Source organism: Uloborus diversus, chromosome 6, assembly GCF_026930045.1.
Source record: "Uloborus diversus isolate 005 chromosome 6, Udiv.v.3.1, whole genome shotgun sequence".
In the NCBI taxonomy this organism is placed as follows: domain Eukaryota; kingdom Metazoa; phylum Arthropoda; class Arachnida; order Araneae; family Uloboridae; genus Uloborus; species Uloborus diversus.
Window position 1 is genome coordinate 65,545,787 of NC_072736.1, and position 9,735 is coordinate 65,555,521.

Genomic DNA, 9,735 nt, shown 5'->3' on the forward strand with positions numbered 1-9,735 from the left:
GGACATGACCCCCATGATTTTCCCGTTGTATCCGCTACTCACACAACACATACCCCTCCATAAATCCGCTCATATGATAATTAACAATTTTCGTTCGAAAAATATCGTTTGATTATTAAGGAATCTCTCAATTATCGAAAATTCGACGCCAAACATTCAACTATAACCCCATTCGAATGAAGCAAGCGAAAAGCATCCATTGTATTTTAAAATCATTCCAAATCTATCCATCCCAAGAGCGAAGGCGCACCACCTATGAAGCTCTTCCCCAAGAGCAATACCCCAAATGAGACAAAATCCCCTAAAAATTACAATCCCGCAGTTTGCGTCAAAACTCCCCCCCCCCCCTCCCCTCTTATTTGCACCCATAGGAAGGAATTACACAAGAAGTAAACCACTTGTTTTATTAAGGAATAAGTAAATACCTTAGTGCCGAGAAGTAACATGAAATAACAAACGTTTTGTATCCCAAATATACAGAGTACTGCTGAAACGTGCTTTGGAGTTTTTAAGGTACCCTTTTTTGAACAAAATAGTAAGCTTTTGCGGGCAAGGAGCCATTCATTAGTTACGTAAGAATGATTTTGGCATTTTTTTGACCCCCCTCCCACCATGTAAAAGTATGTAAGATTTTTCAAACCGCTCCCCCTATTCTTAGGTAAGATTGATTCCATTCCGTTTTTCAAAACAATAAAATAACGAATCTAACATCACTGGGAATCGAAATTAAATTCACTATTATTAAATTAATCCTTTTTGTGTAATGAAATATTTACTAAAAAATTGGAATCTAGACTGAATGTGTTTTCGACATTTTTTTGTATATGATGCGATAGTAGTTAAAAATAAAACGTGCCATACATAGTGCAATTCTTTTATTATGTTTTACATAATTAATTCTTCGTAAAACAAATAAAAAACAGTCATCCTAATACGTTTTTATTTTTCAGACGCAAATGAAACATCGGCTTGGAAAATACTGCGTAAGAATGCGTTTGAACCCCTCTTCCCCCCCCCAAAGTATGTTGACATTTTTCCAACCTCATCCCCTCGAGACCCTTACGTAATTAATGAATGGTCCGTAAAGACATCCAGTAATGTCCTTACATCCACAATCTCACTATTTTGCGTTGAAAAAAAAGGGTTCCTTGAAACCCCAAAACACGTGTCTGCAGTAATCTGTATAGTTGGGCTCTAAAACGTTTGTTGTTGCCTGTTACACCTGTATCATTACCTAATGGTATAGTCGAAGGTGGACGTAAGGGGAAAGACTTCCCTCAGGTTTTCAATTTAAGTATTCCACCTTTTTACCTGAAATATAATTTTAATTTTAATGCCTCTCAAGTTGGAACCTTATTAGCGCACACACTTCCACCAAACATATCATTAGACTACCAAAGCATCCCAAATAATCATTTGATAATCAAGCATTCGACAGCATACATTCAATTATAACACTATTCGAATGAAACATCATTAACTTTTCAAAGCTAGCCCTCTGACCCCCCCTAAATGACGGATCCGCCCCTGCAACTGAAACTCTTCAGAAGCAGAGGTGCCCACCCGCCCTGAGGACAAGGGCACCCCCCTCAATATCGCATAGACTACCCCATCGCCAAAAAAAAGCGAAAAATATCCCTCAAAACACCCCCCCCCCTTCAAAAAGGACATTCCCTAAAAAAGATTAACGTCCATTGAGAATTTCAATGGCGCAGTCTGCGCTATGACCCACCTCCCCTGTGGGCACCTCAGCTCAACCCGTCACTCCAAATTTTTCTGGGGAAAGGGTTAAAGGGTCTCAATGCATATCTTTTCGGAAGGCAACAAAAACCATGACCATTCATAAATAAAATCATTAACTTTTCAAAGCCAGCCGTCTGACCCCCTAAATGACGGATCCACCCCTGCAATTAAATCACTTCAGAAGCAGGGGTGCCCCCTGAGGTCAAGATCGCACCCCCTCAATATCACAGAGCCCCCCGAAAAATAAGAAAAATACCCCTTAAAACACCCCTTCCCCCTAAAAATGTCAATGGCGCAGTCTGCGCCACGATTCCCACCTTCCAAGGTGGGCACCCCTGTCAGAAGTCAACTATATTGAGAGGTTCATTCGATTCTCAAATCGATCAAAAATTACACTGCTCGAGTGATTGAGATCTCGAGAACTCAACATCTCGAGAAGTTCAAAGCGAGAACTCGAGCGGTTGATCGCTCGAGCACTCGGAAAGGACAAACGAGAACTCGAACAGTTGATCGCTCGAGTACTCGGAAAGTGATAATCGAGAACTCGAGCAGTCCATCGCTCGAGAACTCGGAAAGTGATAATCGAGAACTCGAGAAGTTCATCGCTCGAGAACTCGAAAAGTGATAATCGAGAACTCGAGATACGATAATCGAGAACTCATGATAATCGAGTTCTCGAATGATTTTGAATAATCGAGTGATTCGATTATGAGTACTCGATTATGCCCATCACTACTTCTTTCCATTCCATATCACATCTCATTTTTGCTAGCTTACTTTTGGTATCTGCAAAGATTTTTGTTACACTACCGTAATCAGGGGCGTAGCTAGACCCGACTTTCGGGGGGGGGTTTCTTCTTTTACATATATATATATATATATATATATATATATATATATATATATATATATATATATATATATATATATATATATATATAAATTTTTTTAGTATTAAAGAAATGAGAGGGAGGTGTATCTTACATACTTTGGAAAGGGGTGACCCTATTCCGATACTTGTGTCAAACAAAACAAAAGCAAGGAATTTTTTATTTTTTTAATGTTGTGGAAAATTCAACTTTTTTTTCTTTTTCCTTTAATTTAAAGTGAAATTTTCTAGCATTCTCTTGTCAAAACCAGTCTTTCCAAATCAAAGGGAAATCAAATATCTGATGAGCGTGTTCCGTTCATTTCAGTGTGACTGATTAATTTAGAGGCTAACACACATCTACAAAAGCTGGCATCCCTGAAAGCTAATAGATACTTCCATTTCTGCCTGTAAATTGGATGTTTGACTTTCAATCTCATCGGTGGTCAGACTATATATATATATATATATATATATAGTCTGACCACCGATGAGATATATAGACTATTTTTACTAACTTGGTTTGCACTAAAAGTATGAAATAAAATAAAAAAAGACTTCTTGAATTATAACCCACAAAAAATAAAATTGCTTTTCATATCGTTATATTTATATGTTGCTTTTTATGTATTTACATTTATGCTAAATCTAAAGCAGTTAATAAAATTTGAGTAAAAAAAGTTAGGGAAGAAATATAGGCGGTAGAAAGTTATTCGCTCAAATGCATACCATCTGTTCTCCTCTCAGTCTTTACTTTTAATTTTATTAGCCGCTTTAGAATTTACATAAATATTATCTATTTGAGAGTGCAACAGCAATTTTCGGGTATTATAAACAGAAGTCTTTTTTTTTCTACTTTTTAATCCGAACCAAGCTAATAGAAATAATCTAGATTCATCTCGTTTTTAAACATTTTATTCATGTAATGCTATGCAGTTTTTCTTTTGAATTAAAATAAAATTACCTTCAGAAGGGTCCGATGGGACTGATGTTGCTTTGCAGATTGTACTTCGTTTTCTTCAGACGACGTTAACTTTCTCTTTTTAGAGCAATCCTTTTCGTCATTTTAATTATTATTATTATTATTTTTTGTTTGGTTGAAAAAAGCTTGTTATCGGTCTTGCTCGCTTCATTATGCAACAACTTTCACTTAGAATGTACTATTTTAAACAGACTGTACGTTTCTAAAAGAATATGCAGTAAATACTGGATGAAAAATCAATGTGATTGCAATGGATACTCTGGTTAGCAAAGGTCGTTTTGACTATGACCTATGACACACACGAGATCAGACCAACAAAAACCTCTATCGTCTCGAATTCCGGTTATGCTATCCTTTTCGGATTCAAAGCCCAATGATCTTTAAAGCAGCAAACAAAAACATTTTCTTCAACTCAGAAACAGAGGAATTGTCTTCAAGAGCTGAGGAGGCAGTGGAAAAAAGGGAGAAATGCGTTCCACGAATAGGCTTTCCAGGAATATTAACCAAAGGACAGTCGTTTCGCGCACTTTCTTGGAAGAAGAGTAAAGGGGTGAAATTCACAGGTTTGAAATGTTAAGATGAACATTTCAATTTCATGTTTAAAGATCATTCAAGTTAAAAACCATTTCGCTCTGTTATCCGGATTAGTACTGTTCTTTGGTAGCTCTCTTTCTTAAAATTGTGATTCCTTAGAAAACCGAAATGATAGGAGTGAAAAGAAAGTATAAGTTTTTTTCAAGTGATGAAAAAAGAAAAATTGTAGAATACTGACCAAGTTAGATTTGCTGCAATTGCTAACCTCAAGAGCATAAATAATGAATCCAAAAAAAAAAAAAAAAATCAGGGACCAAAAAGCAATAAAAGACTTCTTCTTGAAAAAGATATGCTTAAAGTTTCTTTTACTGTCAAAATGATTCCTTAAACTCTCAATAAAGCACTAAATAATGTAATAATAGAATAAATACCTAACAAAACTAATAAAGAGGAATTTTAATCAAGAGCCCACGTTGTCTTTAGTATCGATTTCAAATTTTCACCATCATATTTCAAATTTCTATAAAAAGTCTCTTAAAGCCTTTGTATTTCAAAACGTCTTTATCTCGATTTTTTTCTTTAATGTGAAATTCGAAATATACAGATTCGACTGTATGCAATATTCCCACTGCGCGGCTCATAAAATTAAACATATTTAACAATTTGCAGAATCAATGACAAACAAAGGCTGCATATACGTGGATTTAACAGATCAATCTCATTTCTAAAGCGAAGTGTCAACTTTCACTCATTTATCAAAAAATTGTCGCAGCAGAGGAAGGCGTCTTTATGCTTGAGGGTCACACATGGAGCAGATTTTCAATGGCATTGGGGGGGGGGGGGGAGCGAAATGAATTTTTGACCTTTGTTACTCAGGAAAAAGTCGTTTTGATTTTTTTTTCTTTTTCTTCTTTTTTTTTCTTTCTCTTCCCTCTTTTTCTCTCTTTTTTTTGAGACTAACGTTTCGGGGGGGGGGGGTTTGTCCCCAAACCCCCCCCCTTAGCTACGCCCCTGACCGTAATCAATTACTTTAGAATGATTGTGATTGGTGATAAAATTTTGAAAATTGCTGAGGCAATATGCATAGAGCACATAACTTCAAAATCCATCAATTGCTTTAACAAGACCGTTGCTGATGCCTTTGTGTCATCATCAAATTTTGTGTCATTTGATAACGCATTCAAGGTCTCTTTTAACGTGTCGTAGCATGTGACGACTGTTTGCAGTGAATCATTTCTGCTTGACCACCTTGTAGTGAAAACTCTTTTCAGTCGCATTTTTTTCGAGGGACCCTCTTCTAAGTTTTTAGTAAAGAGATCATGCTTTTTATATCCGGACATGAAGACATATATTTCCTCTAAAAGAGAAAAAAGTTTTTTCATTTGGGGGCAAATATTCATGCATTTCTCTATTACTAACGCAAATCTGTGCGAAGAACACCATATATAGAGTGCTTTGGGAAATTCTTTCTGGATAAGAGTTTTTACACCAATGAGTTTTCCTCGCATATTACCCGCTCCATCCATACTCTGACCAACAATTCCATTAGGATCAAGTCCAAGTAAGTTCAGGCATCTCATTACTTCTTGAAAAAGGGCACGTCCTGTGGCATCTGAACTAGTGAAAACTTTAATAAGCCGCTCTTCAGCATGGACATTTTCCTTTAAGGCCCCAAGTGGATCAGTGTGCTCAATGTAACGAAGCACTAACGTTGATACTTCTTTTTTACTAACATCTTTAGTTGAATCCAAAATAATGGAATAAATGTTTGTACTTTTTACATTATTCAATATTTTAGAAACAACAATGTCCCTCATGATGTTTACCAGATCATAAATATTTCTATAACTCAAGAAATTAAAACCCAGCTTTGCTTTTTCAGTTCTCGCTCTGTCAATTTTTTCAAGATACACCCTGGCATCTGGACTGTATTTACTAAGGAGTCGGAACAGATCCATGAGTTTTCCTTCGGTTACGTGCTTTTTTCGAAACCCAAGCATCCCTTCACTTAAATATCGGCAGCAATCAATGACAACAGACATCACTTCTCTGTTATGACGCACTAGTTTATCTGACTGCTCAGCTAACCCCGAGTCTATCCTTTTGTTCGAGATCCATTGTATTCTTGCAATTTGAGAATTTAAATGACCTTTCGATTTTTCATGTAAAATAATATCACGATCCCCTCGATGTTCTGTCCATCCTCTATAACCTGTTGTTCCCCACATTGACTGTTCATGAGGGAAGGCAAACAGAGTACATGGTAAGCAAAAGATAGCATCTTTTTCTTGACTATATACCAGCCATTTTCTATTTTTCACACTTTTATTTGGTAATAATTCATTTTTCCATATTGGGTTAAATTTTCTTCCCCCTGTTGAAGGAAAAGTAAAAGAAGAAATATCTTGATTTTCCAAATTTAAAGCTACATTAATTTCTTCGACTGACAGTTTGATGTTGGCATATGAAGCTGGATCATTTGTAGTTTTCAGTGTATCATAAGAATAATTTTCAGTAGTTATCACGGATTTCATTTGTTGACTAGTGGGAGAAACTAAAAAGTTATCTGCAGATAAACTGCTAGATGGTAATTTTTCGTTGCATATTAGCGCAGTTTCATCAATAACTTCCTCCAGACTTTCATCTTCAATGATATTTTCAAAATCTGTCTCTTGAACCACACTTGGTGAAAATGACTGCGTTTCGAGATGTTCAGTAACATTTTCGGGAACATAACTAAAAACACAAGATTAAATTAGCATTCAAGTGAACTATATCATTATCATCTTCGTAAGTAAAACAACCAACATTTTGTAACATGTGCGCCAGAAAATCTTTCAGCCCCAAGTAGTTCCTGAATCTATTAATTTCACCTCTTCATAACAAAGCTAAATTGCAAAGGATGGTTGACACAGCTTGTGAGACATGAAGACCAGGACAGCATCATAATAGTCAAAAGATAACAACCTCAATCATTACATGGTTTTATGTTACTAGACTAAAAAAAAAATCGGAAACGTTCCTGGAAAATAATGAGCAGTTAATGTGTCTAAGTTTTGCCAGTAACGTAACTGGCAAAAACAGGAACGTTTCCACATAGAGTCATTAACCTTCCTGTAATTAACTTGGTATCTTTCTGAAGAACTTGCTTTCCTTTCCAATGAAAGCCAATCGCGTTTTTGAAAGAAATCAGCAACCTTTATAGAAAGCTTATGTATGTTTATAATAACTTTAACACCATCCTGATTTACCCGGTAATCTCATTAAGCATTTTTGAAAATATGGCTAAAGCAAATCCAGAATTACAAGCAAATACCTAACAGCTTATTGCTTCAATTCTGGCGAAGATTCAGTATCCATAGACTTGGAGCTCAATTTCTCTGGATGGATCATGTTTGAGCTGAATGCGGAACGCTTAAAAAAATGCTGATAATTCGACACTGCTAGCTAAAAGTATTTTTCACAACAGTTAAAAACGTGCATTCTGGCTACTTGCCAACAATTCAGGAAACTGTTTCGTAATCTTGTGGAAAAAAAGTAATATTCCGGAACGTTGCTGGTAAACAACCTCAGACGTTTTGTAAATTTCATACAGTGTATACGGCATGTTACTTTCAAAGAATCCTTATTCAGAAACCTTAAGCCCTTTTTAGAAATCTTATTAACAAATCTTTTCGTGGAGAAAAATAATAACGAGCCTTTCGAAAAATAATATAGGGCACATCATAGCCAGTGCTCACTTCGTAGATATCAGCTAGCAGGGTGTTTTAGTGTTTTGATGTAGACCTTTTACGCCCAAAGAGGCAGGTTGAAACCCGGCACCAGTTGGTTTACTTTCAACTAACGAAAAAATCGCCAGCCCGATTGTCTATCAACTAACAGATAATCGCCAGCAGTCATGACGTATGATTGCGCGTTAATCGTGCAAATTATCAGTCGCCACCTGGCAAATGAATAAAATATTCATCCGATCGCTTTCTAAACACCCTATTATTCTATTAGTTATTACTTCGTAAGTGTTTCTAAATTATAACAAGTCATTTATATTTCGTCGCACTTGGTTGAGGAAGTAAAAACGATCCAAAGTTCTCACATGGTATTCCACATCGCCTAGCCGATGAAAAAAATCATCTGCACACTTCGTTTTTAAAGAAAAAATTATAGTATATATATATATATATAACATTTCAGTTAAATATCATATGTCAGTGTAGGCCCGTCATTTTCCGGGGGGGGGTCAAAGAGTGTATTCTCAATGCAAATAAAACCAAAAAACAACCAAAATCATAAATCATACCTACTTATTTGTAAATGCACTAACTTTTAAAAGTCAGAGGGGGCCAGTTGCCCCCTAATGACCCCCTTAAATGACGGGCCTGCGTCAGTGTATTCATTAAAGAAAAGATCTCAATAAAATGGCATATACTTAATGACAAAAAAAAAAAGAAAAAAGCTACCAAATCTGTCAATGAAGGTTAACTAAAAAGTTTAATTTTAAGGTCAATTGCACGGCCTGTTAAAGGACTTTTGAGTTCTTATTATGCTATTATCTGTATGAACGTCTATTCGCTGAGTTTGGTACTGTCTCATCGAAAAGAATAAGCACATTTAAAATAACAGTAGATAGTTACTAAGTTAAATTGAAAACTTTTCAATCAAAAATCATTTTTCATTTTGAGCAAAAACCGAAAACATGGTATTTTACTTCAGCTAATAATGGTATTATAAAATTTCAAAATAGCTCGAAATACCGGTATTTGTTATATCGGTATTCCAATAACTAGTGGCAGCGGATGGACGTATATACAGACTATATAGTCTTAAAAGATCTCAAGGGATCTTCAACATACCGCAACAATAGCGCGTTATTTTTAGGATACACTTTGAGGTTGAAAAGTTCCTTAAACTCTTCAAACTTATTACCTCACATTTGCTTGCTGAATATGAGAAAACTAGAAAAACTTCTGTTATGAAAATTAACCACTCCTTCTCCAGTTTTGCCATTGGACATACTATTATTCTGAGGTTTTTGGAAACATTTTATGCTTGCTGTTAATCAAACAGGATTTGCTTCACTATTTCAATGCAAGCGTAATAACAATATAATATTTCTTCGCTGCGAGCCATGCCACATTATGCTTCTTTATTCACGTAAAGTTATGAACTGTCATTAATATAAAGATGTTAAGCGATTTGTATATTTCTTTAGAAAAATAGTTTATATTTTTGTATGTAAGTAAATCATGTTTTTATTTTAGAAAAGTTAGAATATTTAAGCTAGAAATTATATTTAAAGTATTAAAAGTTAGAAATTTTTAGTTAGAATAAGATAGTTTTAAAATGCTGTAATAAAGAATGTTTAATATCAATCTTACCTTGACGTTGATGGTTCACCTTGTATGTTTGTCACCGATGAAACAATAGAACCTGCACCTGTGCTTTCTGTCACTTTTTCCCAATTTCCATTGCCTTTCTTAACAGTCACAACTTTATACTTGATATTAATATTGTTTCTGAATTTATATGCATGCTTTTTACGACAATGTTCAATCCATTTATCTTGTCTATGAACTGTGTTGCACAGTATTTCCAAACACTTATATTTTAA